This window comes from Dermacentor silvarum, chromosome 2, assembly GCF_013339745.2.
Source record: "Dermacentor silvarum isolate Dsil-2018 chromosome 2, BIME_Dsil_1.4, whole genome shotgun sequence".
Taxonomy (NCBI): Eukaryota; Metazoa; Arthropoda; class Arachnida; order Ixodida; family Ixodidae; genus Dermacentor; species Dermacentor silvarum.
Window position 1 is genome coordinate 201176295 of NC_051155.1, and position 11544 is coordinate 201187838.

The following is an 11544-nucleotide window of genomic DNA, read 5'->3' on the forward strand; positions in this document are numbered from 1 at the left end:
GTAACGGGGATGCCAATATTTGGAAACGGGGATGCCAATAGGTAACTTGGATGCCAATAAACCATCATCATCATCACGTCGGCCACGACGGCGGCCAGCAGCTGCAGTGCAAGGGCGCTGCGTGGAACGCGATCGTCCGCGCGCGCAGCCGACTATGCATTAACAAAAAATGAAAGCTTCGTGATATATATTCTCGCTCGTGCATGGGAGCAAATGGCGATAGAGTGGCTATGCTAGCTCTTTCGTAATTGAAAGGCGCCAAAGTAACAATCAGATTGAGCGCGTGTCGATGCTAGAATGTACCTTGCTTTAGACGATTTACTCCGACTGGCACCTAATCGAAGGCAAAGCAAGAAAATTCCCAGTGGTAACTCGGAAGCAAATATTTTACTTTTTGACGCATGCACTGTTTACGCAAACAACTAATTTTTGAAGAGTGGCTCACAATCCGTTTAAAACAGACCATTCTCCGTCATCGATTATTTTTTGCTACGCTACGCACCTGATCTGGTGCTTCCTTTCTCACGAGAAAAAAAAAAATGTTTTAAATTGTTCACAAACAGTTCAAACAGAAAGTTGTCAGCCTTATGTTATTCTCTGCTATGTGACGCGACTGTGACAAGACTCTCTCTTTGTTGAGCGCCTTCGTGTAGAAGGGAAAACGGACGACGAAAAATAATTTTGTAACTTGGTAAGGCTGGGGCCATGCGGTGCACAGCCCAATATGACGTCGTTTTTGTGCACACAGTAGACAAGCTTCCAAGCTATCACTGTGCAGCTCGTTGTAATTGAACCACATCGAAAACAGTGGTTTCAAGGGCGTCTTTACAAATGAGAAGAGTTTATCCGAAGGGTGAATGAGGCCCTCATTGAAAGAGAACTTGAACATCGCCACCTGTTCGACGGCTTGGCCGGTGGCAACAAGGAGCTCGTCAGAACATTTCTTGCACACAGACTACAGGGTATTTACCCTGTCATGAAGAAGACTTGCCACGAGTCGCTCATCTTTTCAGGGTAATCATGGTCGGGTAGCATTGCGGATTCAAAAAGACAGACTGGTGGGCTAGTTGGTATGAAATTATTTACGCAGTATATAGAAGCACACAGACGGTGAAATCAACAGACAGAACACAGTGCTAACAACTGAGTGTTTATTGGACGAGAGTAGATCGCGAGCACAGCGCTAACACAGTAGTTAGCGCTGTGTTCCGTCTCACCGTCCGTGTGCTTCTATATATACTGCGTAAATAAAGCATTGTGGACTTCTATATCACGTGAGAAGCTTATTCAACCTTCCCACTATCCAGCAGTGCGTCCAGTTCATGGTCTACATCCCCAATGCTGATGAGAAGTGTCAGATCGCCCCCTTCACTGTTGCCACTGCTTGGAGCTTTGACCAAATCGTAGAAACTAAGACAGTTCACGGTGAGCAAAAATTGGGCAGCAGTACGATAGTAGCATCCAGACACGAAACAATGTTTTCGCACCATTAGTACACATATAGACTTGCTGCAGCACAAAAAGAAACGAACGTAACTTTCCACAGATCAGGGCGGGCGGCGTCACTGAAGCTGCAGAGCCGGTGCGACTCGCATCGGGCGACGTGTCAATAGGGTGCGTCGATGCTAGGGAGCCTACATGCAAGCGCTGTTTTAAAACAGCGCTTGCATGTAGGCTCCCTACTCGATGCCAGCGCCGGCGGCTATGGCATCTAGGCACCCTACGTGTCAACGACAGCGCGCGCCCCCTCGCGGTTCCCTACCAGCGGCTTCAATGCGCCCCGTTGGCGCTGCTCGCCGCTCGTCACACTTCCCCATTCTAGCCACTGTAGCCTGGTCGAGATCTACCAGACAGTGGTCGGCCAGGTACCTCCAGCGGTGCGACTCCCACCACTGCACGAGAGGCCCTCGGTCATCTGCACCTCGCTGGAGGGACACTCCAAGCTCTGTTCTTTCAGCTGCACACTCCTGCAGGTGGCCACCTCTAAGCTGGAGGAAGAGCTGGGAGGGAGACTGCTCATATATTGGACGGCTCCGTCCTCCCCGACACCGGCTCAGCCACTGCAGCCTGAGGGGCCCCCGCGCTCGGCAGGGCATCGACTTGCCGGCTCTCCATCTCGGCCAGCTCCACTGCTGCTGAGATGGCGGGCCTTCACCTGGCCGCAGACCTGCTGGCAGCAGACCCTCCTGGAGTACCTGTGGCGATGGCCAGCGACTCAAGAGCAGCTCTCCAGGCCGTGTGTCTCCCGGAGAGGGCTGGCCTTAGTGCAGCCCTCTTGGTAACAAAGCTTCACGCCCTCCACGCCAGTGGCACCGATGTTTCGTTGCACTGGATCCCTGTACACGTGGGAATCCCGGTCAATGAAGAGGCAGATGCCTTGGCAAAGGAGGCACACGGCATGGACACGGTGATCAGGCTTGCAGTCATTGCCTCAGACTACTCCAGGAGCACCTTGCAGCAACTGCTGCTGAGCTTTCACCCCGACGCACGCGTGGCGATGCGGAGTCCCCCGACACGGCTGCCAGACCGGGGACTGACAAGGAGGGAGAGATCCCTCATGCTACGGCTACGGATTGGCTGCTGCTGGACTGCCACCCGGAGCTTCCGCGTATGTAGTACTGACTCACTAGCCTGCACACAGTGCGGGGCAGATGAAAAAATGTCACAGTTTCGCCCTAAGGGCGAAGCAATGAATGCGATAGCAACACAGCAATGCCATACGAAGTAAGGTGAGCGGCTTTGGTAGCAATATGAATTGTAGTAAACATGAGCTGATTAAGTAAGCAGGTGTGCTGCGGCGTAAGTAGACCGACATGAAGAGAGACTCGATGATCATGAGAAGGCGCGTGTGAAACGGTGGTGTTGATGAGAAGCGCTTCCCGTGGGCAGCGCGTGCGAAGGGACACACCTGTAGCGCTGCACTGCCGATCCGGGCAGCATTGCATGTGTAGCGTGCGCTGGAAAATGTGGCCCGACTATTACTAACTGAATGAACAAGCGTGGTGTGAGCGCGCACAAACAAACGAGCGCGCACAAACAAACATGAATAGATCACACTGAATGACCGCAGACAACGACTGTCAAAACGCTGGCAGCAAGCGCAAACGCCGCAGCGGCGAAGGTACGTGCGGTCTATCGCTTCAACGGAAACTGAGCGGCGAATGCACGGCGCATAAAGGTCAGAGCCGTGTGGAGATAAGAGACGGTGCGGACGAGCGACGAGCGCGGTTGTTGGCAGAGTAGTAGTGCCCCCCCGCTCCCTCCGGCGCTGGCTTCCTGCTTCCTTGCTTGCGCGTGGGAGATGAGTGCGTTCGCTCTCCGTGAAAGCGCGCGTCCCCGCACGCTTCTGCTCGGGCATACGGCGCGCGGCGAAGATTTTATCTATAGGGAACCTCACGGCGACGGCGACGGCGGCGACGACGACGGCGACGCCGACGGCAGAAATCCGGTTGAAGTGTCCATATAATTGCTATCGTAATAAAACTGAAGCACCTCCTATGTTTCTGCCCCGCACTCAACCGACACCGAGCCACCATGGTGGTTCAACTACGCCGCATGGGCCTGCCTTCAGCCTCCAGCACGGACCTGCTCTTCCCAGTCCGCAGTTGCAGCAGGGTATTCAAGGCCGTACTCTGCTACCTTGCCTATTCGATGCTGGCTGACCGACTGTAAGGGCACCCTGCCCGAGACGATGACGAATACCCTCTCCCTCCCCTTCTTCCACTTTTCTTACTTTCTATCCCCCTTTCCCCGTCCCTCAGATGCTGAGCCGTGCTCCCTATAAGGGCTGCAGAAACATGCATCTTTTCTCTTTTCCTCAACCTCTACTACTACTACTACTCAGAAAAGCGCCGCCCCATTCTATTACTCTCTTATTGCCTCTCATCCACTCCCCAGCAGCAGCACCAGCAATCAGCACCAACGTAGCAGCACCAACAAGGCAACGCGCAGAGCTGATGCCGACGCCGTCCGCGTTTCCCCGCGTTTGCGCCGAACGCGCGCGGTGTCCGTGACTGCAGCAGGCGCCTCCGGCGGCGGCTTGGCAGGTTTTGGCCAGCCACGTCCCGGCAAGTGTGGAGGAACAACTTGGCCGTGATGTCATCGGGAAGAGAAATCTTGGAGTCGCCGCGTCGGCGGCAGAACTTTCGTTGACTTTGTGGCGAGTGCATGCAGCTTTGACATGGGACGATCAAAGAACCGGACACCCGAAGAAGGCGCTCATCTTGAAGCGCGTCGTGTGGCCAAGCGAGAATCTACGGGCCGGCGGCTAGCCATGCTAGTCGCACTTATGCAATACCATGCCTAGCAGCACTTATCATTTCCTAGCAGAACTTAGCCAAGTATAGCAAAACCTGGAAGAAGCTAGGTCGATCACGAGCTCCGCTGTTTACTCCAACCTTGCACAAGTAGTGCAAGCTGCCCACAAAAGCCGCCAAAAAGTATCCTATATAGTGGAAGCATGGCTCTTGTGGGCATTCCCCAGGGCTTTCCATTGAAGAACTTCAAAAGGTGACAGATAAGCTTGTCAACCACTGTTTCATGTAAAATACATGGGGGCTCCATGGGATGTCTCTTCTCTCGGTCAAGTTGTACCGCAAAAAACGGAGAAAAAGTACCCTATATAGTTGAGACATAGCGCTTGTGAACATTACTCTGGAACTTCCAGTGAAAAACTTCGAAAGGTGACATATGCCTGTCAACCACTATTTCATGTACAATACATAGGGGCTCCGTGAGATGTCTGTTGTCTCTGTCAAGCTGTACCGCAAAAAGCCGAGAAAAAGTGCCCCATATAGTTGAAGCATAGCACTTGTGGACATTCTCCAGGCATTTCCGGCGAAGAAATTCAAAATATGACAGATGCCTGTCAACCGCTTTTTCATGTACAATACATGGGGGCTCTATGAGATGATATCTGTTAATTATGACACCCAGCTTATGACATCCACCTGTCGCACCGAGCTGGCACACTCCCCACAAGCTGGAAGACTAGTCGTGTAGTTCCGTTAATGAAGGATTGCAAGTCTCCGTTGCAGCTTTCATCGTATCGCTCGATTGCATTGGAGTGCTGTGTGGGGAAAGTGATGGAGAGGATGATCCTCGGACGCCTGGAGTGGTACTTTGAATACCACAGCGTCTACCGAGATGCCATGGCAGGCTTCCGACATGGCCGCTCATCGATTGATGATGTCGCCCTGGTTACCTACGTTCAACCCCAAAGGGATGAAAATGTATGTACGCTTCTTTTTGCTCGATATCAAAGGGGCGTACGACAAGGTTACATTTTAAGCCATCCCCACTGCTCTCGAAGAGGTCGGCCCCACTGGTTGGATGTTTCTATGTATTCATGGCTGTCTCTCTATGTGATCTTTCTTTGAGAGCACCGAGGATGGCCACACTTCTTTACATTAAAGTAACTGGGTGAATTTTGCCTTTTGCAATTATTTACGTTTGCAAACACCCCGGAGCCTTGAAGTGTGTTTGACGAGTGATGCGTAATTTATCCCGTTACCCTTTGAAAACTGTAAACGCCACCTAAACCAAATTTATCGGAAATAGGGGAACACTACTGTAAAATTAGTATGTGAAGTTAAATATGCGTGGATCAAATAAAGCCTTTCCTAAAAACTTCTTTTAGAAAGTGCCCAAACGAGCTATTGCACCATTTTACGTTATCTTCCCCAGTGTCTTGAGATAAATCTATGTCACATCAAATTTACATTCTTCGAAAATGACTGGCATCTTAAGTCTAATGTGTGTTAAAACATCAAAACGCTTCTAATTCTATTGGGAAGATCGAAACAATTAATGCTTTCTCATGTTTTCTCTATTTTCATGTATTCTACGACTTTTGTAGTAGGTTTCTCCGGTGTCCTCGATTAATTAAACATGACACTGTTAATATACGGCGAATATGAGGGCAATCTTATGGGAGATAAATAGACAAAGCTCAAGGTATGTAGATTTAATGCGACTCAGGCAAAAAGTTACGATTGCAATCACTCAGGAGTGCTATATGTGTGCGAACGACGCGAAATTTAAACCGCTGGCCCGGGGGAACAAGAAATGCCACCGAACTCAAATTTATTCAAAATGGGGAGAACATTAAGGCCAATGTTCTCACGAAGTAAAATGTGTCTGGATAAATTACTGCGTTTGTAAAAAAAATTGTGAACAAGTGTTTGAAAGCGTTTTATAATGCGGGCAAGGTTTGAAACCGGCTAGTCATACGCGGGAAATGTTTTTGAGTACGAGGTTTAATTACTGGCCACCGGAGTGCTTATTGCAGCTGCTCGAAGGAGACAGACAGCTTCGCTGGAAATGGGTTTGTGATTCTTCAAGGTCGCACAAATCTGCTGTTTTTTCTTGGGCAATTATAAATACAATGTAAATAGAAAAGCGCCGCCCCATTTTATAAGAAAATTAGTATGGGTTCACTGCAACTCATAGGAGAAGGATCATGAACCGGAAGCACGTACGAGGCAGCAAACGATGTTTGCCCACGAAGCTTGTTGAGTCGAGGGAAGCGTGAGCAACCACTCGTCCAATGCGACGGGCTATCGCGCTATGATTTAGATGCGTGGTCCATTGTGTGTGAAACGGCTCAAGAGAGAGAGAGAGAGAGAGAGACAAAGAAATAGTACTTAATGAGCAAAATGAAGGAAATGAATCGTAGGGTGGCTTTCTAGCCCAGTTGTCCATTGGTGGTCCGGGCGTAGGCTGCTCGGCCGGCTTATATGTCCTTCCGTCTTGAAGTACGTGACTGGAGAACTGAAGTCCTTAAACCTGCCTAACCACTTGGATTGTATTTTATATAAAGAAATCACACAACTCTAAGTACTTGTTCAAGCCAGCATCCGACAGACTATTGCTGGCAGTGACACAGAAGGCCTCGAACGCTGCATGCAGCAGCCGTTGAAATTCTCTTCATTGACTAATCTACAAGCTTACATCAATTTCACCTTAGGAGGAAGCTTTTGCTCGGGACCAACTTTGATTTCAACTATTCAAATACAGTAGATTTCTATTATTTCGACTCCGGTTAATTAATTTTTTTTGGTTAATTAGATCCCGAGTGAGAATTCCGGCCAGTGCCCGTGCATTTTTATAGGACCAAACTTTCGTTATTTATATCTAAAAATTGTCTTTCGACGGATAATTCGAACTTGACCAATCATCACCCACGCGCACGAACTTGGGCGACAGGGCATGCATTGAATACGAATCATCTCCCGCCGAAAAAAGGCCATTTTTGGCCTGCCCTATGAAGATTTCCAAGGAACAACCATAGGGCATATGTCCGATTACAGTATTTACCAGATTACAGCGCGTGATATTTTTAGATCAAATTGGACCGAAAATTCTTTTCGGGGTGCAATCGGATATTACAAGACTGCGTTCGCGGCGTTCGTATGATTTACCGCATAACAGCTGTTTATTGCGGCGCAGCTGACTTACAACATCGGTTGCCATTGTGCAACACATATTACACTCTTGCTCATTTTTTTCCTATTATTTCAGGTGCGCGCTAGATTTCTACTTTGTATAGTAGCTTTCATGTAATTTCTACGTATTTGCTACTGTAAGCATAAAAAGTGGGCACGCGTTTGATTCGGGGGCGTGTTAAAACCGGGCTAATATTGCCAACTGAATCAGCGGTGTGTTTTGGTATTTTTTCTGCAACTTGTTTAATTCGATAAATTTCAAAAGCACCGTCAAAGTCGAATTAACGGAAGTCGTCTGTACCCGTATAACGCAGAAATACTTTTGTGAAGCAACTTCTGTACCGACTTCAATAACATTTGTTGAATTTTAGCGAGAATGTTAAATTCTTGTGATGGTTGGAAGAAGCATATTGAGTTAAGCCCTCGATTTTCTTACAAGTGTCAAAATTTTGTAAATTAGAGAAAATAGAAGCTCGAAGTTTTCAAACCCATAACTCTGCATCGAAAATGGACATTGCAGTTCTGTAAACTGCATCCTTTAGAAGACCTAAAGCGTACAAAATTGATTATTACACATTGCTTTCAAATGCAGCACTAATAAGTGAGAACTACTCACATACCAGTGCTGTATTTGAGAGTAATGCGTAATAAACAAATTTTCCCGCTTTATATACTCTAACGGATGCAGTTTACAGAACAGCAATGTCCATTTTCGATGCAGAGTTATGGGTAAGTCCATGGGTCACACACGCTCCAGACCAAGCCTGTGTGACCCATGGACTTACTCGCGAAGAAGCAATGCTGTTGTACCACGTCAGAAGCGACTCCACGTACAGAGCGATCCACTTCCCCACTCTGTAGCTTCTGTAGTGATATCTGTGACATTGAACATTTCATTTGGCTATGCCCGCAGTTCGACACAGAAAGAAAAGCGATGGTCGACAGCCTGCAAAGGAATGGTCTTTCACACAGGAGCTTTGAAGACGTCGTTTTCCCCGGAGGGCCCGCGGCCATCAGGAAGAGAGTGCAACGACTGCTGATTGCCTTTATGCGATACACGGGGATATTCGACCCCTGGTGACACATCCCTGATCTCAACTAACAGGAGGCTCAGGCGGAACAATTGCCGGCTATGTATGCAAAGCTAACCCCCTGTGCTGCACCAGCATCACCTACTTTTGCAAAGACCTCGTAAACATTGCAACAAATTCACGCAAGGTCAAATTCGTGCGCTTTAGATGTTATATGAGACGCAATTCGCAGAACTGTGATATCCTTTTCCATTGCTGAGCTACGGAGTTGTGCACGTAATACTTTCGTTTTCTGAAATTATTCGATTTTCAGCAATTTTTATAAAAAAAGATCTATGGCCTACATAAAGAATTCGCTACCAACAGTCACTAGATTTTAAATTTTTATGAAACGCAGCTAAACGGAGAAACCGTCATCAGAAAGACGGTTTCTCCGTTACCATGTTATACGTGCCTGCGAGGTATAGCTGTATTTATGGGAATGCTCTTGCCACAGATGCAGAGGGACCATGCAGAGAGGCCGTCCTCCTTTTATTGACATGACAAGAATAAACCTTTATTGAAACAGTCAACTGTCACTCGAGGTGGGGGGGGGGGGGGGGGGTCCCTTATTCCAGGAACCCTCTTGCCTGGAGCGCCCACCGGGCTCAGGCGACGAGTTGGCTCCGGTCGACCAGGTTCGGCTTGGGGATCGCAGCCTCCAACGTTTAAGTGAGGAGGTTTGAGTATGCGTCTGCTGCTGCTGGTTGCGTCGCTGTAATGCTTGTTCGGGTCTGCTTGCATTGCAGTAGAAGGTGTGCCAGGGTGTCTGGCACATTGCAATCTGGGCAGGTGCAGGTGTATAGCGTCGGTTGTATATGATGCAATGAGATGCCATGTGTGGGGGTGTTACTCTGGAGTTGCCTGTAGTCGGTGCTTTCGCCTCTTTTTAGCTTTGGATATCGTGGAGGGGCATGTCCTGCATCCAAGCCGATAGTGCTGCAGTAGTGCTTTGTAATTATACGTGGTATGGTTTCTGTTTTCTCTTCTGATGTGGGTGTATGGGACGTGTCTAGGATCTCATGCGGGGCGGTCCGGTTGACGCTTGCGTGGCATTAATGCCAAGCGCATTTCTGCCGTCACCGTGATGTTCCGTATAAAATCCAAGTGCGATAACATCGCCGCCGTGCGCCGTATGCTGTATGTGCGAGTGAAAGCGTGCGAGGGTGAGCCTAGGATGGTCGCTCGGTCTCGAGCGTGCGTGGGAGGCAGGTGGGGAGGAAGCGCGTCATCGTCTCCCACGCGCGCAAGGCACCGGGGGGCGGAGGGGGGTGGTTTACTTTGGCGGCGGCGACTGCATATGGCACGGCCAAGCGGGCCCTATAATAAAAGCGATCTTTAAAACGATACACTCTTGGCGCGCCTAGGACTGATGGTTTGGTGTGCCCTGTGTTCTCGCCGCTTAGTTCGCGTTCAAGCGAGAGGCAGCAGGAAAGGCAACTCGCTCGCTGCTGCGGCCGTCTTCCTCACGCAGGCAGTGTCCACAGTCATCGAGTGAGATGTGCTCATGTTTTCCTGTGCGCGCTTGACACCGTGCTTGTTAATTTAGTACATATTTTAGTAAACTTCATATAGCTGTCTAAAGATTTGATGTCGCAATTAATGCTTAACCTTTCTGGCGAAACTGCGCCTTTTTTTTGTTGCTCTATCGATTACGGCATCTATTGCTGGCAGTCACACTTGAGAGCCTTCTTGTTGACCTCGGCATTGTTTTAAATAATTGTATATAAGCAAACTCGGCGAAATACTGAAATCCTCACGCTTTCCGTCCTTGTGCTCTGTATTTTTTTTTTTTTTTGCAGAGCTGGAATTTTGTGCCCCTTCGTGGGTGCTCTGCGCCTGTGGAGTCATAAAGCTTTATACAGATGTACTGCGAGACAACCACCAAGTTCCAATCTTAGAAAATTGGAACATTCCAACAAATCGTACACAAAAAATAATTTGAATAGGAATGATGAGGGGACATGCTGCACACTAAAGCAGAAGCGCTCGAGCAACAACTGCGGCGCGCTGACGCTTGCCGTCCGCGTCTGAAGTATGCTTCAGATTGGATTGTGCCGAAAAAGCAGGACTGTGATCAAGCCACTCGACGCTCGTGAGCACGAGAAAATGGAGATGGTGGGGCCAGAGATCCCGGGCGAAAGGGCCCGAAGCGGGACAAAGCGATGATGATGGCGGATTGTGCCAGTGCACGTCGACCCGCTGTAGCGGTCACCATCGCGTACATCTCCCTTGTACTATACCAGTTGAGAACAGGAGTCTCCCATAAGCCAGCATTCAGCTCTCCTTTTGAATCTGTGAAAGGTGCACGATCCTCAGAAACATTGCGTGCAGGCTATGTGCGAAGGGAGGACGGGAGCTACATAGCTAACAATGCAAGAAAAAAAAAACCGAAAAAAGAAGAAAAAAAGAAAAAGAAGAAGAAAAAAGGGAGACAAACAAAAAACAAAAGAGTACAGCGTCAACGATTGCGTGAGCAGCCCCGCCTACTGCTACACGATATTGTAAGAACTCACCAAGGTTTCTTTCTATGGCCGATATTACTTCGTCAATATGATCGCAAAAAATGTTCAGCCAAGAATATGCGTAGCTTATTTCCCATGGTTCGTTTAGAGATCTCTCTCGGCAAATTCATGTACTAGAATACTTTTTTATTACAAAATCTTTGTGGTCTTTCAACGTCCCTGCATGTGTACACATGGGCATTGTGGGAAACTATACCTTTTCATTATTGGTCAGAAACAGAATATGCTTAAAGCCTGCAAACGCCAAGTTTGTGTTACCTGAATGACTGAATATAAACTTCAAATATGAGATAAAAAACGCAAGGCTTCGACGTCCGATACATAAGTGGGCTTACCTTTTTAGTAGAGGTGTCCGTCAGGCGCGCGCCAATATATGGTGGACTAGCACTTAGATATCATCTCACTATGATACTTACCGCGTCTCAAGCTATCACAGAAAGCTATGCCGTCGTCAGGGAGGAGCTGCGAGTAAGAAGAAATTGTGTCCGACGTAGGTGACTTGTG

General features: G+C 48.6%; 1 protein-coding gene across 2 annotated transcripts in view; it reads right to left on the reverse strand.

Annotated features, from left to right (window-relative positions):
• Positions 1-11544, reverse strand: part of LOC119442448 (protein 5NUC-like) — a 40790-nt gene extending 29246 nt beyond the window's left edge. For both annotated transcript variants that reach the window (XM_049662176.1, XM_037707338.2), the window contains exon 1: positions 11376-11544. The gene's annotated coding sequence lies outside the window, so the exon portion shown is untranslated. The remainder of the gene's footprint in view (positions 1-11375) is intronic.